The 21,208-nt window shown below is 42.1% G+C and overlaps 1 protein-coding gene across 8 annotated transcripts in view; it reads left to right on the top strand.

Moving 5' to 3' along the window:
* Positions 1-880: 880 nt before the first annotated feature.
* Positions 881-21,208, top strand: part of LOC137594989 (band 4.1-like protein 1) — a 64,510-nt gene continuing 44,182 nt past the window's right edge. For 7 of the 8 annotated variants that reach the window (XR_011035370.1, XR_011035369.1, XM_068314730.1 and 4 more), the window contains exon 1: positions 892-1,045. The gene's annotated coding sequence lies outside the window, so the exon portion shown is untranslated. Of the gene's footprint in view, positions 1,046-21,208 lie in introns of all 8 variants that reach the window. The other variant, XM_068314725.1, reaches the window with a different exon arrangement.

Here is a 21,208-nt window from a genome sequence, read left to right as displayed (position 1 = left end):
GTTCATCCACATTAGGTTTAAATAAAATCATAGTGCTGACAGTATTGGGTTAAGGGGCTTGTGTTGACCTTGTACATTTTGCATATTGGGTTATGGTTATTTCTGTGTTGCTCTAGGCCCAGCATAGCTGCTGTGCGTGTGTCTGTTTTTTTTTTTTATTATCATCACCAGGGAATCACATCAAATTCGGCCTCCCTTTCAAAATAACACCCTAATAATTTACTAGTCACAATAGGTAGCTGACACATCCTCATTACTTGGTGCTCTTCTCGTCATCTTTGTCATTATTTTCTTGTTTACAACAATGGGTGACTCCGGGCGCGTTGAACCTTTTGCGCTAATGAATCCCATCATCTCCGTGCGCAAAAAAGGTGAAGGAGTTCCGACTGTGTTGTCAGCAGTGGATATGAGATGAAATCAAAGGGGATTGTGCCACCCTGACGACACTATAAGAAATAACATCAACTCCTCTGATGTGGTGCTGGGCCTTTAAATATTTTATTTAAAAAAAAATAAAAAACTAGAGTGGGAATGTGTAATGATGAATCCATTCCAGGCCAATCTCTCTCTCTCATGTTTGTCTTTGTTGACAAAACTCCCTGACGCGTTCACAAAGGCAACTGCTGCGGAAACAATATGGAGTTATGTCACCTTGTCGGCATGTTTACACGTGTTTATTTAAATCTTAGTACCTGTTGACAGAATGGGGGGGTGGGTTTTATTTTTATTTTTAGCAGGGACGACATCGGCGTTGTTGAGCCTTACGCATTCCGCCTGAACGCACGGAACCGACTGTACGCGCGCCTCTTCCTCCCCCCACCTCCCGCATCTGACAGCGTCCCTCCCTCTTTCTCCTCCTCCTTCTCCTCCTCGTCCTCCTCCTCTCATTAGGATTTCCACCGGCAAAACACCGACACACTCCCTGTCCCTTCAAACCTGGGAATAAATACGCAGCGGCGGCAGGAGCTGGATTGACCTCCCCCTTTGGTTGGTTCACACCACCCATGGTCCCCCCCACCCCTGGATGTCTCTCTGTGACAGAAAGGTACGTTGAATCCTCTCATTCTGCCATACCGGTTTGCTCATTTGGTTAGAAGCTCGCGTTAAGGTTCCTGTAACGATTTGTTGAACGTGGCTTTTAAGCTCCTTTGAGATCACCCCCCCACCCCATATCCCGTCTATTTCTACCTATAATTCGTTAAGGATTGCGCTGCTGTGTTATATTCTTTGTGCTTTTTAGTTGCTGCAGTGAAAATGCTAAAAGCCACAGCTGGTCCACGGACCATCATATGTCATAACGCGTGTGGATTTCCGACTGTTTGCCGGATGGATGTGACGTTGCGGAACTAAGTTGAAACCACGTTTGCGCTTCCACTGACAGTCAGATATGACATCCAACCTGCAAACATGAAGCCAGGCTGTTAGACCCCCCCCCCTCTCTCTTTCTCTCTCCCCTTTCCCACTGCGCCCCCCCTCCCTCCCTCCTCCTCTGCTGGCCGGACATCCACTTTACGCATGATGCGCTTTCTCTCTAGAGCGCGCCTCCGCGATAGGATTTTTCACGTCCTTACAAAGTTGCGCCTGATCTTTTCAGATCATCTACGGTTTCTTTCTTTCTTTTTCTTTACGTCTCAAGCTGTGGATGTTGCAACGTGCTCTCCAACACACACACACACACACACACACACACACACACACACACCCATCCCGAATTATGCAACAGTCACAAAGGCGGACGCACACGCGCAAAATCTTGTCAACACCGAACTGAAACGAATTCGCAATTGATCTGTTTTGTCCCTGGTTTTACCGCTGGCGGTGTGACACTAACACATCAGCGGTATGTAAGTAGAGTCAAACAGATTCCTGCTGCCTGAGGCTTCCTGCTGGAGGTGAAGCAGCCTGTTTTAACCTGCATGCTCAGGCAGGTCCCTGTTAAGAAGTAAACTCACCCTTGCCCTCATGACTTCCACCAGTTTGTGCAGAATTACATAACAAAGATAACTTTCCAGCACAGCATGAAACCTCTAGAAGGCTTTGTTTGAACTATATTTCTACTTTCTAGTAAAGATATTGGAATAGGTTGCAATCAATTCTTCTCGCTGGGAAAAATTTCTGCTGTGATTTTGTCTTAAATGCTCTTTGTTCGACTCCTATTGCATCATTTCCCGTTAATCTCACCCTGTGTTGGCATTTTCTGCTCACGATGAACACCGCTCAACGCCCCCGGCCCTTGCAGTGCTGTGGCCCCTAGTTCCTGTCGCCACACAGGTGGTCTGACGGTACTTTGTCACACTTTACCTCTGGGCCTTCCGTGCTGTCAGCCTGTCGCAGAGCATCACTGGCATTAGCTCGGAGGACGCCCCTTTACTTCCTGTGCCAGCCTCACCTATCAGCCTGCCAGTCAGATTCCATCTTCTTATTACCTGATGCTTCTTCACCCCCGCCCCCCATCCCTTAACCACCAAGCATCCATTCACCACACCTCAGCAGCAACACCTCTTTCTCCACTTCACCACGATTCGACATTAATCTGTTTTCATACGGCGCTCAGGCAACACAGAGAGAATACATTTCCAAGGCCGTTTTAACCGTAGCGTGTTACACGTCCTTCCATCGCCGCTCCTATTCTCTGTGCACACACGTTGTGTGTTTGTGCTGGGATTTCATAGCCCAGCATGCATCCTTTCCACCATTTGCTATTCAAATGAGCACGCACCAAGCATCCAGCGAGGGCCGAAGCAGTCCCCGTGTCCCATTGGAGGGAATTGATTCATGCAAGTTAACTCAGTTTTTATTGTTGACTTCTCAGCTGGAAGCAGCGAGCACCCGGGGGCTCGTCTGAATGGAAGATAAAAAAAATGTTTTCAGGTGGTCCTATTTATTTGTTGAGTCATGTGTTTTCTGGTGCAGGGACAGGAAGGTGTGTGATTGTGTCGGGTCACCTTGGTGTTAAAGTCGTGATGCCCGAAGCATGCAACAGGTTGTATTTGTGTGTGTGTGTGTGTGTGTGTGTGTTTGTGTGTGTGTGTGTGTGTGTGTGTGTAGTGTTGGCCAAGCTGAATGTCCCACGGTGTTTTTATTGTTTGGCTAGTGTGGTCACGTTTTCTGTGCCCTGAAAAGCTGAAACACACACACACACACACGCACGCACGCACGCACGCACACACACACACACACACACACACACACACACACACGCACACAACATTAACATTGTCCCCATTCTTCAGATTTTCCAAAGAATTCTCCATCCCTACCTTTATTCTACCCTTAACCCAAATCCGATCTAATACATTTCCTGTCACTGCCCATCCCATGTTGGGTCAAGGGGAATGAAATATTGTGGATACTGGTCACACTGGGGCTACTGGTGGTGTATAACCTGGACAAGCTGCCTGGAAAGGGGAGGCCATGAAGTGACTACCTAAAAACTCCCAGGTCCTCTGGTGAATTTGAACCAATGACCTTCTTTTCTCTGTGAGGCACAGGCGCACACCAGTACAGCACCAAACCTCCTGGATGGTGTCAGCCGGGGAACGAATCCGGCACTTCTGCAATCCTCCGCAAAATAAACAGTTATAACCAGTTATAAACACTGCATGGATGGATAGATGGATGGAATGTCATGTGTTCCAGCATCAGCTCCCTCTGTAATTGTCGGCGACCTCGGCAATTACAGTAACCAAACAATGAAATTCAGGGGACTTGTCAGAGAGAAGGGTTATTTTGTCACACTTTTAGGCAGCGTCTCCCGAGCCAAGAGGAGACATTAAATGTCTGTTATCACCACTGAGTAGGGCTCTCCATGATGAGTAAACTGACCATTATGTGTAAATTTGGTGGAGCGCTCCTAAAAGCTGGCTATATTTAACCCCCGGAAAAGTTCAGGAAAACACAGAGATGGACTCGGTATTCAGATTGTAGATTTATATGTTAAATAATGACGACCTCCTACAGACAAACAAATCTCTGTTTACACACTGTGCCTCTGATACCTGATACCTGACAGCCTCCCTTATTGATTTCTGGATGACGTCACGCTGCACTGCAGCTTCATTTACCTTCTATGCACAGAGACCTGATCTTACAATTAAAGATCTGTTTTTTTTTCTTCTCGAAATTCTGTTTTATTTCTGCAGAACCCCCCCCCCCCGAAAAAAAAAAAAACCCAGCAGCTGCAGCAGATCCTTTTTCTGCTTTATGAGAATTGAATTAAGCCTCATCCGGATGCTGTATCCACTGGAGTCCTATCCAAATCTGGTTACAGTGCAGACTTGAACATCCCTGCGATCTTTAAATCGTGTTATTGGGCGGGGGGGGGGGGTTCTCACCTCCATGTGCAATCTAATTTTTTTTTGCACAGCTCAAACCCCCCCTTTTCTCTCTCTGTTTTTCATCCAAAGTTAGACGCAACTTTATTGCTGTTTGTCAGATGAAAGAGCTTTTCTTTTTCTAACTTTTCCGTTTCTTTACTCACACAGCTACGGGGCGACCTATCTTATCGCCTTCCTCGGGTTGCATCATCCTGTTTTTTTTTGGGGGGGGTGTGTGTGTGAGAGAGCAAGAAAGAGAAGCAATATTCCATTCCGCAAAGCAGTTTTATTTCACCGTTCATCTCACCCCTTCCTTCCATCACATCGCTCTTCACAGTTGATGGGAAGCATCGCTTTGTCCTTCTGAAAGGAGATGTACCCCGAGCATCGGCGTCTCTGCTTGTCTCACACTGATGATTACAGTGAGTCAGCAGGTTCTCCACCCCCCACCCCCACCTTTTTTTTTTGCATACCTACACTCATCTCTCTCTCTCTCTCTCTCTGCCTTCTTTTGAACAAATCCCCTGTTTCTCAAGGATGAGACTCATCATGTTGTTGTCTGGCTTTCATCTGGGTGCAAAGATACCCATGATGCTACTCTTTTTTTTTTACCTCCCCACAGAAAGGCAGAATTCACATCAGGCAGAGTTGACTCATGTGGGGGGGGGATAATTTCCACGTCGTATAGCTGTGTTTCTTCTGCTGCCTGTGGTAGAAATCAATCTTTTGCAGCATTTCTGTCTCCTTCCAATAAAAAACCCAACCAGCAAACATTTTATTATTATTATTTTTTTTGCAGCCACTTCTTATTTGGCAGCCGTTAATGAGAGACTTTGCATTCAACAGTTGTAGAGGAAGGCTAATTCCACTGTTGATCTGTGCTTTAGTTCCCCGATGATTTAGGGTGCGTGAATGAATGAGTCTCACGCATCGTAGAAAAGCTGGAGAATTTGAGGAAAAATATTCTGTACCAAGGTCGGCCTTGGTGCAAACTATTTATAAATACATAAAACAAGATGCAAAAAAAGAGGATTAAGAAAGATTAGCGTCGCTGAAAAATCTCTATTGAGGAAAATCCGGAGTCGATTTGCACACTTTTAATTTTTTACAAGGCGGTGAAGTAAAGGGATGTAGCTTTGTATCTCAGGACGACGGTCCCATGGTGACATGATGATTAAAAACGGTTTATACTCTGGTACCCTTTGACCTCTGTCTTATCCTTGGTTATTACGCTAAACTATGATGCTGGACAAACTCATATTGAAACATCCGGGTACGACGTGTTAACGCACGCTTCAGCCATTCGTCTTCTCGCTTCTGATTGGTTGAAAACGCGTTTTTTTTTGTCGAGGGTCTTGCTGCCTTGGTTTTGTGGTCTGTGCAGCGCGTTCACAGGCTACTCCCAGTTCCCCTCGGGCCTGTCTAAACTGGTCAGACAGGTTGGGAGATAGGATTCAAGCACAGCTGCAGTCATATCCTCACTCTCTGTATGTGCTCTGTGTGTGTGTGTGTGTGTGTTTACACTGTTCGATTGTAAGGTGTGGGTGTGTGCGTGACACATGCCTTGTGTGTTTTTCTGTGCGTTTCACGTTTATAGTTTGTTGCTGTGTTTGTAAACCTGGCAAGGAGTGCTGCAAACACACACACACACACACACACACGCACACACACACACATGAGCACACGCAAAAACACACACAATGTGTTTGTGAAAGATATCTCCAGATCTTCTGCGTGTGTCCTTCATGGTTCGAAAGCAGTCGTCCTGATTTTAAACACTTCATGCAAGAATGTCAGTCTTTGCAGAATCATACTGGATTTTTTTTTGGAGGGGGTGTACAGATGTGTACTGGGGGCTTTTAAAGGTCATCAAACAGAATCCGGTGCTAAACGATGGACATGGTACCAGTGTTTGAACAGAATAACGCGGCGTTCTCCCTAAAGATCGGTTTGTTTGTGCGTGTATTAACAGAACAATCGCCGCCGGTTACGAGACAAAACAAGAGGCCCGAGATCGCTCAGATAGGTCGCTTCCCGGGGCCGACCTCTAATCGGACCCCGCAGCCATTTTGAGGCGTGAAAGCAAACAAAAGCAACCGCATGATTTTATGACTGCAGATATGATTTCAGCACAATAATCACCGTGAAATCTATTCAGGAAGCGATTCTCACCCCTTTGATCCGATTGAGCCACATATATATATATTTATGCAAATCAGTCACGATGTCGGTAACGCACCTCCGCACCGGCAGAGATAATTTCCCTTGATTAAAAGGTTAAGTGTTTAAACAGCTGTATCTTAGTCTTCGGTTGACGTGCATTATGGGATGTGTGACAGCGATCGCAGGGGTAATAATCCCAACTCCTTTCAGCTGGTGACACTCTGTTTTCTTCCTGTCTCCACCTATTAGTCATCAGGCGTAAAATTCAGATGATTTGGAGTCTGAGAAAACCTGTTTGCCATCAATTAATTCCTCATGAGTTCTTGATAGTCGCTGGAACCTTTATAATGTCACACAACTCTATCAGTCATAGGAGGTTAATTTCCCCCCTGTGGGTATCAATGCTGATGCTTTACCTGTCGGGCTGCACAACTTTTAATATTAATCCTCTTTTTTTTTTTTCTCCAAAAAATAGTGTGAAAACTTTCAGTCGTTCCAAGATGAATGAACAGAATAAACCTTAATCTATTTGGGATTTTCGCTCTTTCAGCTCGATTTTACAAGAAAAAATCTTAAAAAATATATAAAATTGTCATCGTGATGGACCACCACTGAAAAAAATATTGGATCCAAAATTGAATCAAGTACACATGCCATACAAAGGGGGGAGGGGGGGGGGGGCAGTGTGAATAATGTGGAATACATGCTTTGCTGTAAAATGCTTCCCTTGATTGTTTCCATCATAGCTGGATCACATGCATCACGCTGTTGTTCCTCTTCGCCGCTTTGCTCCTCAGCGAGCCAAATAAATGTCCTCTCACCTCATTAATAAGGCCGTTGATTTGTAAACAGCGGGCGCTCTCATCTGTGGAATCATGCACTGATTTCTTTTTTTATTTAAATATTTCTTTTCAGCTGCATCCACGTTAGGTAGCTTTAACGGACGAGCATCTATCCTTAATTCAGGATTCGTTTGAGAGCAAGGTCAGCAGAGGTCAGCGGAGGAAAATTTGACATTGTGGTCCACCTCTGCCAAAAATATCTCTCTGCTTTTGTGTTCCATTGCCGGTGTGATTGTGTTTGTATCGCAGCCTGCACCAACGTTCCCACATCACCTCCCACCTGCATTCATTTACGCACACGAATGTTAGCCGCTCATTGTTTCTGGCGTCAGCAGCTCCTTTCTGTGACGGTCGGCCGTTTTATTTTCCTGCTTTTCCACAGCTGCTGCACGTTTTTTTGGACCTCGCTGGCCAACATGAAAATGCTTCGCTCTGCCTATATACTTATCATTCATGGATTCTCTGTCATGCATTGATTTTTTTTTTTTTTTCACTTTTGTTTTTTTATGTTGGCAACAATAATGAGTAGCTCCTTTATAATTCATGCCATGATTGATGTCCCCTCTGGTAGCAGTTTTCATTGCTGCAATCCCATCAGACACCCCAACAGCACGTAGCGCTGCCAAGCACTCCAGTCCATGGATTAAGATGCTTGGTGTCTGCACTCAGATGCCATTTAGAAAACCGCAAAGGCCTTTTTCCTCATAGTGGAGGCTTGGCAAGTCGTATACAAAAGTTTACAACACAATAACCTTCCTGGGCAGGTATTAACAGTTTTTTTCAGGATATGTCTCCCTGTGCTCGTCCCTGTCTAGTCCTAAACAAATAAGCATCGAGCTTCGTACTCTGCATCTTTTTTTCAAAGCGTCTGACTCCGACATCCAACAGAGAGTTCCTGTAGCTTCCCTTTCAGCCCCGGCGCTGATCCTAATAAGGAGAAGAATGGCTCCATACAAACATGAAGCTGGGGACTGGCTGCTCGCCCGCCGCCTTCCTCTCCTCTCCCTGTGTGCTGACGCAGAAAACACCGACTCTGATCTGCTTCTGTTCCTCCGTTGACCTGGTCAGGTGTGAACAACTCCCACAGCTGCTGGCCTGGACACAGGCACTAGTTTGTGGTGAAAGCCGAATGGATACACACACACACACACACACACACACACACACACACACACACACACACACACACACACACACACACACACACACACACACACACACACACACACACACACACACACACACACACACACACACACACATACATATCTCTGCTCACATCTCAATGCAGTCTTGCAGGGATGTGTGTGAATTCATGGTGTAGCTGAATGTGATGTAACTGAAACTATCGCTGGACCTACAGCGTGCAGACTGTCAGGGAGGGTGTGTGTGTGTATGTGTGGGGGGGGCGGATTTACAGACACGCCGTGTATTTTAGACATACCTGCACTACTTGCATATATCTACATGTATAGTGGATGTATTTGCAGACTCTTTGTGGAGGAATGGATCCTCCTTCTAGTTCAGGGGATGTCAAACTCATTTTCACCGAGGGCCACATCAGCATCAAAGGGCCAGATGTCACTTATAAATGTAAATGAATGTAACTCAATGTAATGTAACATAAATGTAACTACTCCTTAATGTTAAATTACTCTGAATTTATTACTTATTCAAGTTACAAACATTACAGTTGCACAGAAAAATATTTGTTTGTTTCTCTGTTCTAACATGAATCCTTTTAATTTGTCAGGTTATTAAACCCACAGAACTCCATCAATCAAGGATTAAATTATTCAAATGAGCAAAAAAATAACATCTAACACAAGTTTAGACATTAACTTTGTTCAAAACGTTTTTGTCAGGGTTAAAATAGGCTTAATGACTGCATTGTGGGAAATGTAGTTTTTGGTCAAAGCACGCTTTTGACCTATTTATTTTTAGACACTGACCTTTTATGCTCTCGTGGGCCATATTTGGCCCCCGGGCCTTGAGTTTGACACGTGCTCTAGTTCAATGTGGAGTATTTTCTAGCTTAGCTAGAATCCTCTATAATAACATTTAGAGAAACTGAATAAGTCCTTTACAACCAGTATTCTGCTTCCTTATTTCAATTTATTTCCTAAATTCCCCATAACCACGTGACACACGGTTGATCTCCATCAGCTGATCTCCACGTGTTAACGGTGATGTCATATTTTTGGGCGGGGCTACCTGGAATTGCTGCATGAATAATGTATTGGCAAATTAACTTAAATGTCAGCCAAAGAAAAGGAAACAAGAGAGGGTTCTAACTAAATATTTTGCTGTCTTTCAGAGCGACAGTCAAAGCCTGTTAATTTGAAGAGTCGAAACAGCCCAGCAGTCGCGTTTATGGAATTAACGTCGTCTTGTCAACTTATTTCAGTGGATGACAATCATTGTTTCCTGAGTTCATTCTGTAAATACTTTCCTCATGTTTGGCATTAATAAGCGTCAAGACCAAGCATGCAAGAAACAAAAAAAAACAAAAATCGTCTTTTTTCTGTAGAGGTTTGCTCTTGTTTTAATGGGACCTTGTTCCTGTAAGGCAAAATACAAAGAGAGGAGAGGAGACTATTGTTTGGTGTTACTTTCTGAGGAGGAAAACAAAAAAGCCTCTCAAAAGTCTTCAAGTTATTGTCTTTACTCTTTTCTTTTAACTTTGTGAACGGCGAGTGGGAAGCACTCGCTGTAAAGTGGCCTCCGTTTGCACATGTTGCATAACAGACGAAAACGTGGGCGTGAAACAGTGCACTGTCACATCTGTCTATCTATCTATCTATCTATCTATCTATCTATCTATCTATCTATCTATCTATCTATCTATCTATCTATCTATCTATCTATCTATCTATCTATCTATCTATCTATCTATCTATCTATCTATCTATCTATCTATCTATCTATCTATCTATCTATCTATCTATCTATTGATCTATCTATCTATCTATCTATCTATCTATCTATCTATCTATCTATCTATCTATCTATCTATCTATCTATCTATCTATCTATCTATCTATCTATCTATCTATCTATCTATCTATCTATCTATCGATCTATCTATCTAATGTTTAATTTCATTTGGCAGCTTCCTATTAAAACCATTCTTCACGCTCAGCGAAAGCAGCCCTCGCTCGCGTTGATCAAGAAGGGTTTGTGTGTTTGAGGATTAACAAATCAGTGTTTGAGTCATTACTGTTCTTCGGTAATTGTATTTTGTTTTTACACTGCTTTTTTTTTTTTTTTTTTTTTGACACCACCCTTGTTTTAGCCCGCGGTACACTTCTTATTTTGTAGGTCTGTTTCCACAAGCAGTCAGTCATGAGTCGGGGATGGCACTGAAAACCGAAGGGCAGCTTTGGTGTTCCACTGGAAAGCTGGAGGCTAAAGAAAATAGTTTGACATTTCTGGAAATACGATTACTTGCTTTCCTTCAGACTATCTGCATTCATTATTTTTTTTTTAATGCGTGGAAATTCCCCAGCTGCGATGGTTAATTGAATAATTATTTGAAGTCGGAGTCGGGTAAATAATTATTCTTGCAAATTGAGGATCCAGTCAAAAATATGCAGAGTTTGTTCTGCAGCTCTTCCGTCCACCTCCGCACGGTCGCAGCCAAAAAGAGCCTCAAGCTGTCGTTCCTATTTTGGAATATATAAACTAACAAAGCGCATTAGACAATACAAAATCCATCGCTGTGACACGTTTGACACATCCTTGGATCTTTGTTCCGCCTTTATAACGTTCCTATTTTAATATTTAATATTTGATTGACTGTTTCTCCCTCGCTGAAATAAAACTTTCATATTAAGGAGTCTTCATATTCATCCTCTTCCTGCTCTAACTGATGTTGGGTGACCTTTTCCTGGGTGTTTGGTTCATAATGACATCATAATATCGAACTGGACTCCAGACTGTTTTGTTTTCTTTTTATTGATGGAATTTGTGCTGCATCATGTGGTAGAGGTGGAGGCAAACAAATCATCAACGAGTAAAGTACCGGATGCACCTTCCTATTCAAGTATCTCTAAACATTTATTCCAATATTGCTTGTGCTTATTTTGCATAAATGCTTCCTGAGGATAGCGTGTACGGTAATCCCTCGGTACTTGCGGTTAATACGTTATATATATACAAGCAAACCTTGGTTTTCAAACGCTTTAGACATCGAACAAATCGGAATTCGACCAAAAATTTGGAAATTTTTTTTGTCTTAGAAGTCGAACAAACTTTGGAAGTCGAATGCGAAACGAACGACTCTTTCTCGCCGCCAAGCGCGAGAAAAGGCGAGAAAAGTTGAAAGAAAACGTGATGGTAATGTGCTTTTTATTTTAGTTTACTCTATTAAATAAGTTTTCACTTAATTTGCGTTCCATTGCCTATGGTACGAATTATGGTACCGTAAACTTCTGTCCAAAAGACGACGCTAACTAGTAACTTTTACTTTCTTTCTTTCACACGTTTGCTTCTTTCTTTTACATTTCTTTGATATGTTTCATTACTATTCAATTTGATATATAAATGACATTATGAAAAACATTATGTTGTAAAAAGGTAGTTTTTTAGTGTCTTGGAACGGATTAAGACCATTTACATTATTTGTTATGGGGAAAATGTATTTGGAATTCCAACAAATCGCTATTAGAACAGCCTTCCGGAACAAATTGTGGTCAGAAACCGAGATTTGCCTACACACACACACACACACACACACACACACACACACACACACACACACACACACACACACACACACACACACACACACACACACACACACACACACACACACACACACACACACACACACACACACACACACACATATATATTTTCTTGTATTGCATAAAACGGCTGCTGGGTCGCAGCAGCCGTTGTTTTTTACTGCATCTGATATCAGCCTTAACTGTGTTCTGGTGATTGTGTCCAATGCCCGTGGACCAAAACCACCTGACGACCCCCAGGATACATCAGTGATGATGCGTTCAGGTGCATAAGGAGATGTGTTTCTATGAAATAAGTTGTTTCTTCTGATCTTCAACCCACAATAAGTCACAGGTTGGCTTTACAGTCGGGTCCTCACTGGTTTCCTGAGTGCCTCTTGGCTAATTCAGGTAAAATCGAGACAGAAAATTGAACAATTATGCAGAAAGAGGCCAATGATGAGAGTGACGAGCTCTATGCTCCGTATCTCACTGTGAGCATTAATTTAGAGTAATGTTTTTTTCACCCGACACTCAATCACAGTGTCCTCTCTCTGCTGGCTCTGTTATATTCTCTGCCAAACTACTGAGGTTAATATAGCGCATTTTTGCAACTAATGGTCCAATTCTATTCAAACAATTAACGACTGACTGCGTGTGTCTACTGGTTGATCCTGGGCAGGTAATTGGTTTGTGAGGGTATTTTTCTCTGGAAATGATGCTGATTGGAGCTCTGAGTACAAATTAAGTGTTAAAGTGTTGGTGGATTCAAAGGAATCTGGAAATCTCCATTGAAGTTTTTGGGTATTGCATGGCATGAGCTGCGTGAACTGGAATAGGGCTATCCTAGGCCACATAAGGTTTTTATGCTGGCAGTCGCACAAATGCCTTCCTGTAGCCATTGGCCAGTGGCTTAAACTGCCTGGACGTTTCAGTTGCTGAGCAAGCAGCAAATAAAATGGAATTAGTCTGAACTGGATGGACTCCGTGTCACTTCACTCGCATCGATGTGAAGGTGAACAAGATCAGCTGGGCTTCTGGTCGGCCGTTGTGTTTGCTCATGTAACGTCGTTTATTCCCTCGTAATTGGCCGTCATGCCAACAGTCATAATTCATGCACATTATACTTTGAGAGTTTTTTTTTTTTTTTTCATTTTTAATGGTGTGGGGGTCATTATCCATTTGTTGTGTTTGCATGAATATTTAATGTTCCGGAGATGGAAAGTACACGGCTTCAGCACGGTCAGGTTTATCATTCATGTGGCTGGTGAACGAGGGAAGTGGCAGCTCTCCTTCAGGCGCTGATTTGTTCTCTTTTCGCCTCCGAGTGGGGCTTAGTGCCGAACTAAGGATGAGCCATTCATCTAATTCTTGTAATTATCTGTAAATTTCTTGCTTCAGAAGTTTTATGGATGGCTTATGTGTGTGTGTGTGTGTGTGTGTGTGTGTGTGTGTGTGTGTTTGTGCTTTCACATATATCTTTCCCCCCCCAAATTGTTTTTCTTTCAATTTTCAGAGTAAGCAAAACAACTTTTCTACAAATTAAAAGAAAAATCTTAATTATAAATGAATTTCCTGAAAGTGCAAGTAATGGACCTTGCAAGCTTTTCAATCCTATAAATAATTGAAGTGTAAAACAGATAATGCGGGTATTTGTGAGGTTTTTGCATACAGCATTAATAACAGAATATATTTTGAATCTCCAGTCTTCTTAAGAACCACGTATTTCATAGCTGTAGAAGAGACCAACTACTTTTCTAGACAGAACAACCAGACCTGTTGGCACAAACTACAAGTTCTTTAACATCTCAGATCACAGATGTTTCTCTTGTCTTTTCCACCTCTCCGGTCTCACGAGTTAAAGCCAGCAGAGAAACACCTGTTATCGGGACATCTCCAGCTCTACCTGAAATGCCTTTCCTGCAAAACCCGACCCTGTCGCCGCGATCCCATAACGGTTTGATGTGCATCTGTTGATGCTAAAGGATGTCTCTCTGAAACAGCTACCAATCAAAGGGCTGTTTTTGATCAGGCGTGTTGCAATTTAATTTTTTATCTAGAGAAAAGTCAATCCAGGCACTCTTTCTATCTCTTCTCGCTCAGCCTTCATCCCCCTCCCCCACTTCTGTTTTTGTATTGGAGACATGGGTTTATCGCTCAGATATAGAGGGACAAAAATTGATTAAAGCGCCTGACGGGTTGATAACCCATCTCTTTTGTTTACACAGTTGAACTTTAAGAATAAGTGGAGAGCAGCAGGTAGAGTGGAGATCAGCATCAGATCCAGAGAGAGGCTTGTTTATCATGGCGCATCAATCACAAGTGACTCCCAGAGAGTCATCCTTCATGCACGCATGACAGAATCTCAATTTAACTTATCTTCTCAAGGTTATTGCAAGACTCCTCCAAAAAAGCCAGGGGTGTGCAATCTTCCAGTCAAAAAAATCTTAAAACTGCATCAAATTGTCAGCGGTGAGATATTTTTTTTTATTATCGTTTATTATAGTAAGGTCAGGTTGAAAAATTAGACTCATATTTTACTGACCCCCTTGGGTAAGTTCGACCTCAGTATTAGATCCCCGCTCAACTCTTTACTGCAGAAATCAGATCAGCGCCAAAGGATGAAATCCAATTCAGTGTCTGAGCCAATAGCAGTGTCGTAAATTGTGTTTTGAATTCCAGATTGCGTGATTTTTGACACTGAAGGAAAGCAGGGGAGTTAGAGAAAACCCACATAGCAAAAGCATGCCAACTCCAGACAGGGAGCCGGAGTTTAACCCGGAACATCTGAACAATTCACCAGCGCCACGACGACTAGTCATCCTCAGCGTACTGCCAAGTAACTGCTCTCGGTATCTCTAAGTCTTAACAATTTCCAATCCACAAAGATTACGAGAGTGATGCAAGAATGTGTAAAGCCATAATTCCTCCCTCTGATAAGAGAAGAAACTCTAAAAGTCTGCTTTTCTGTGATACTACAGAAGAATGAAGAATTATTGCATCATTCATTTGGTTGCATTTGGTTGCTATGTGAAGAAATACCTGGACATAGTCAATGTAACATCTATATACAAGTCTGATCTTATGTAATATCTGATATACTGACTGTAATTAATAAAATGTTGGACAAAAAAGGGACGCTTCTTTGAGCTGGAAAGAACAGCAACCATCAAATAATGCCTGCTTATTAGCCTTGCTCTATAAAACAATAAATAAAAGCTTCACCAATCAATATTTTCCTGTCGGCAATGCATCAGAGCAATAAAGTGAAGCAGAAAAGTGTCTGCCTGGAAAGAAAATTAACCGATCCTGCATTTCCATTCAGATCTACGTGGCGTTTTAACATTTTCTAACTTACCGTTTTGCACGGCTTGCAGATCCGGTGCAGCATGATCTGGTTTTCCTCTGAATATTCTCAGACACACCCACTGTATGATACCTGCTTCGTGCAAAATAGCAAGTTAGCGATTATCTGGTGAACAAACAGTGAATTGGTATATTCTCATGAATTAGGGGGCTAAAAAAGAGTTTGTTGGACGTCTGTGGCTGGAAACACAACTCCAGTTGAATGCTAATGCTGCTGAGGGCCTTATGATAGATTGGCAGGCATCCCATAAAGAAAAAGACTAAATGCTGCAGCAGTTCACACTTCTCCTCATCATCTCTATCACCTTCATTATGATGAAGCCATAATCTGTCAAACTCCCACGTTGCGCTTCGACGCTCCGGTCCCCCACGTTGCAAAAACAAAACCTAAATCATCACCGACTCAAATGACTGTTAAACCTTTAATCTTCTAAATGGAAAAGGGACTCGAAAGACACTTGAAATAAGTTGGATGCAAATGCATCCATTTAAAACTAAAATCTATTGGAGTGTTTTCACTATATTTTTATACAAGTGAAGGGTTTACAGTTTAGTTCATAGCTCGTATTTTCTGCATCTGACTCATTCGGTCATGGTTATTGACATTTTTACTAATACTGTATGTGAGTGGATAAATTAACTGATTTGTTTCGAAAATGCTTCAGCTAACTCTTTCAGCTGCTTCTTGGAAGCTTTAGCTGTTATTATTTAAGTGAAATCCCTCCATTCCTTCCTTTCAAACAACAGTTTTGAATTAGAGTTTAGTTCAGGATCCACTGCATAGCTACTGGTTTTCTGTTTTTTTGACTGCCTGATTCAGGACCTGCCTGACATCAACTTTCCTGGTCTGCTATCGTTCACCTTCAGGCCTTTTGTGTGACTTTGAGATAAAAAAAAAGTTTGCATGACATTGTTTAATTACAGATTCAGCTAGACAGTCAATATTACATTACATTTTTTACTGTTATTGAAGTAATATTGAATTCCTGTTGTGTAACACGGACTGTGTCCTATTGGATTGAAACAGAATGCCGCTAAGGGCCCTATTTACACAACAATGGTTTTGCTAAAAATGCAAAAAGTGTTTTCTTTTGCATTAAAAAAAAAAAAGTCTCATTTCACACCGCAGTGTTTTGGAAATAATCCTTATGCACACAGATCCGCAAAAACAATCGAAAATGCTGCAGTATGCATTTCACTGGCAACAGCTGGTGGTGTAAATTTGCAGCATCAACAAGAGTAAATGAGATTACAGTGGTGGTGAAGCAAAGGTGCGTGAATGAACGAGACAGAATTGCATTTTGCACGTCAACAAGGTGAATTTCAAATCCCCCCCAAAATCATGTTGTGGTCTAAACAAATTGGTATAATTCAGAGTCTGATTCATAAACTGGCCTTGGTTCTCAGGCTTATTTGTATCATAGTGATGGACAAAGCCTTGAGAAAGGTCAGAAAAAAACACAACGTTGGGTGAAGCCTCTCTCAGCTGCCCTCTGTGACACCACATGTAAATACTCAAGGACCCTGTATTAAGTATTCTTATTTCTGAGTGTGTACTAGACTGAGAGTGTTCTCTAGATCTCAATTCCCTCCACAGACGAGGCTGACAGGAGCTATTTACCTCCAGAGTGCTGGGTCAGCACATGCAACCTCTCTTTTTTTTTATTTTTATTTTTTACAAAGGCAGCGTACTGCCAGTCTTCCCAGAAAAGGAAAATAAGTGAAAGGTGTTTTTTGTTTTGCTGTGATGCTGCTTCTTATCTCTGCGTGGGTACCAGCATCCTCCAGACTTAGATGGTTTCAGTGTAAAAAGAGCTAAAAAAAAAGCAGCATAGAATTAAGATCATGGACGCCAGGATATGTGGTTTAAGTGTAACCAAGTTTCACATTTTAGCGACCTTTACCCGGCTTGCTGAGCAGAGCTCCGTCACGTATCTCGAGTATCTTAAATATTGTATCTGCAATCATGCAAATTTTAACACACCCCATATATACCTAGTGGTGTATTATTCATGGAGCTCTTCATGCTAGAGATGAATTAAAAAAAGGTTTTTGAGATGACCTGACTTGAAAACATCAATGGAGGTTGGCGTTCTGGAGGCCCGAGCCCGTCGTTGCCGTGGCATCAGCCCATTTCAGTGATTTATAGTTTGAATGACTATGCAGTTCAAGCTGTTTCTTAATCTACGCAGCAGCATCACCTCCCAAATGCACCTCAGGGCATATTTGTTTACCTTTAATGACCACCTCCATTCATTTAAAGTGGACTGCTCCGATGGGTGGTTTGACCCCGTGAACTTTTGGAAAACTGCTGCAAGGTATTTTGGACCGAAGTCCATTTATTAACGCTATAAAAATATTAGCGATTGCAAAACAATCTGTCGCTTATTCATGACTTTTTTTTTTTTTTTAAACATTTATAGCTGCAGACTTGATTTCTTACCACTAAGAGGGGAACTCATTAACGCTTATGAATGACTGCGGCAAAGTCTTTTTGCAACTCGAAGACGCAAAGCTGTTATTGTTAAAGTTAATAATCGTAAATCACCTGACGAAAGGTAAAAGGTGAAAGATTGAGGGAGCGTTTTTAAATTTGTGATTTGTGAGATTAGAATCGTTTTTCCTCAGTTCATGAATCAGGACAAGTTCTCCTTGGCGTAATCAATCACCATTGATTATATGAATACGTATTGATGAGTCAGACTGGTCACAAAGCGTGGTGATCAATAATTTGTTTGTTTTTGAAGGAAAGTTAGCCGTTAAATGAACTGATAAAACAGTCTTTATGTGACTCTTTTCCATGAAATTGATAGCGACCCAAATAACACGTTTTTTTCAGGACACTTTTGACACATACTATTATTATTTAAAGAAACACCCAAATTTCAACGTGTTCTTTTAAAGCAGCGTGAAAAGAGGCCATAAAGGTGACTTCCTCGAGCGTCAGTCACATCTTTTCCTTGTAGCGTATTTTAGACGTGTGGCGCTGCATCTGTTTATCTCTGGAGGAGAAGGAAACGTCGTCCTTAAGGAGATGAATGCATTATTCAAGACGACGAACACGGGAATAAGGAGGGAAATCAAAAGCAACGAAGGAGCTGCTGATCTGAATATCTTCTCCTAATAAACAGAAGTATGAACAGAGAGGATATCTGGACTCGGAACGTCGATCAGTCGAGTCATGCGATAACTCCTCATGCCATGGAATATTCTCTTGTATAATTCACGGCGTTTGAGGGGAATTATGAATCTTGTCTCTGCCACACTTAGACCCTCCTCACTTCAATTATTCATCCACTCAGCTTCCAGGTCAGCCTTTTTTTTTTGTAGCATAGGCTGATATGTTTTGTAACAGACAGGATTTTACTAGAGGTTCCAGTTATCCCCCCTGGCTAAGGACAAGCATATTAAACCAAAGATTACATGCAATACTTATTTCAAACGGTCCGTTAGGGTCTCTGAGGTGACAACCACACGAACACACTCCCACTGCTTTTGGCCTCAAGCTGCGTCTTTTGACATTTGGTGGACTCTCAAGTATTCATAATATTGTTTTTTAATGTCTTAGCATCTTCTTCGAAATTCAAAGCTTATAAAAGTGTGAGACCCCGGATGGGCAAATTCAATATTTGACCAAAGACCTCCGTTGTTTTAACCACTGGACCTGTAGGCGTAGGATTTATATTTGATTTTTTAAAAAACATTTTCACATGAGAGCAGAGGAAGAAAACTGTGAACACAGCACTGATATATAATCCCTCTAATCTCTTATGCTAACATAGACATCCCAGCAGTTAACGACAAATGTGTTTTATAATTTGGTGACATTTTTTTTATTAACCGTCTGGTGAATCTGAGGCACTTCACACACTTTTTTTTTTGATTATGAACTTCAGTTTTTTTTTGTCAGCTAATTTGCCTTGAAATACCACAATTCTACTGATTCATGAGTCACGACTTAAAGTTGAACATTTTTAACATTCATTCTTCCAAAATTCCAATCTTTAGAGCCAACAGGTTACTGCCTACTACCTTATTTCCCCGGAGGCTGCAGTTAATTGATTTCTTTGTAAAACGTGCTTGCTTATTTTAAGGTGTTTACCTCAGATGGATAATATTCTCCATGTTTCTGCGGTGCAAAGGCTGTTGGAAGGGTGGGGGAACATCAGAGATGGGATGAGCATTATATCCATATAAGCACATTGCGGTAGCTGATGTGTGAATGTATGTTTGCTCGTAACTTTAATCTGCAGCAAACGTGTTCATGTTGGCATGTGTGTCTGAAGCAAGCAGCTACATGTTACTCTCTGCATGTATGTGTGTGCGTGTGTGTGTGTGTGTGTGTGCTTTAATGACTCCCCTGTGGAATGCACGTTCATAAAGGCGGCATGGAGGTCGATTGGTGTCCTGATGTGAACTCCAGTCACCGTAACGTTGCTTCATCGAGTCGGGGCCCTGGACTGTTTCCCCGTCTGGGTCTGAATGTTGTTTATCTGCTGCAGATAACACAAAGTGGGATGTAATGGATCACTGCTTCACATGTATTAAAAAAAAAAAGGCTTGGCAAGTAGCAGAGGGAAATATTGTCTGAATAGGACGGGATTATTTTGGAAGAGGCTGCCTGGCACTCGGTTGAAGTATTTGTTATGCCTGCCTCGATGGCGAAAGCAGTGAAGAGACTTAAAGCTGTTCTGAGATACTTCATGCAGGGACTGAGATCTGAGTCAGGGGGATTTCTGCCAGTTCCATCTTCACTTGTCAGGCTGCAGATCACGAGGATCACGAGAGCTAATAAAAGAAGAATCACTCATCTTATTAAATATATCACAACCAAAGGAACGGTGGTAATTTCTCTTGGTTTTATTCAGTGACTCGGATACGCCGGATAAAATGAGATTCAGACGTCGGTGTGTGAAGGCCGTGTGTATCTTGCAAATATCTTTCGCGATGTCCGGTTCAATTGCGGACGGGTTAATTTGAATGTTTTAATATTAAGAAGTAGAGAGCACATCGTGCACTGCAGCAAGGTCAAATTAAAATGTTAAAATCTAGACATTTTAGAGTCGCAAAAAAACACAAAGAAACTTGTTGTTCTTTCACCATCATTGCCTCTCCTGGTGATTCCATTAAGAGAAGATTTCCCACACCGTTGAATGCATTTCAGTTCAGGGATTTCTTTTCTTCTTCTTTTGACTCAAGCTCTTGTAATCATTAGCTTTCATCTGTGATCAAAGTAACTGAAATTTCTAAAATCATCTTCAGCCGCTCCACAAAACAAACGTTTTCCCCGAGACTGTTGTGAAGAGGTCAAACCCGCACTGAGGTCAGCGCGGCGGTAAAAATCCTGAGTGGAGATGTTAAAATTTTAATTGTGGAAACAGCAGGAGGTCGTGTTTAGTATGACGCGACGAAAACTATCCTTCACCGTCGAGATGACGGTGCCGTTCCCCTCGTTGGCGCCCTTGGCGAGCCTCGCATTTCTTGTAACGCCGCGCATCTTACACAGTCCTGTTGAATACCACATTAGTGTGGAAGCCGGGGTCGATTTCCTTAAAAATCCATATATATGCAGCAATAAAGGAGACATAAAAGAAAACAATCTCAGTCTTTCTTTCCATTATGACTAAGCTGCATATTTGGTCGGAGAAAATAAAAAAAGCCTTTAGAGTCAGTCTCATCTTCCATTTGGTTTAACAGGGGGTGAGGAAAATGGGATGTCAGGGAGCATCTTAATGAGATGTGGAACGCTCTCTTGTCTCCCCCCTACCCCCCCCCCCCCAGTCTGTACACTACC

Source organism: Antennarius striatus, chromosome 5 (assembly GCF_040054535.1).
Source record: "Antennarius striatus isolate MH-2024 chromosome 5, ASM4005453v1, whole genome shotgun sequence".
NCBI lineage: Eukaryota > Metazoa > Chordata > Actinopteri > Lophiiformes > Antennariidae > Antennarius > Antennarius striatus.
This window is presented reverse-complemented; position numbering and strand designations above follow the sequence as displayed.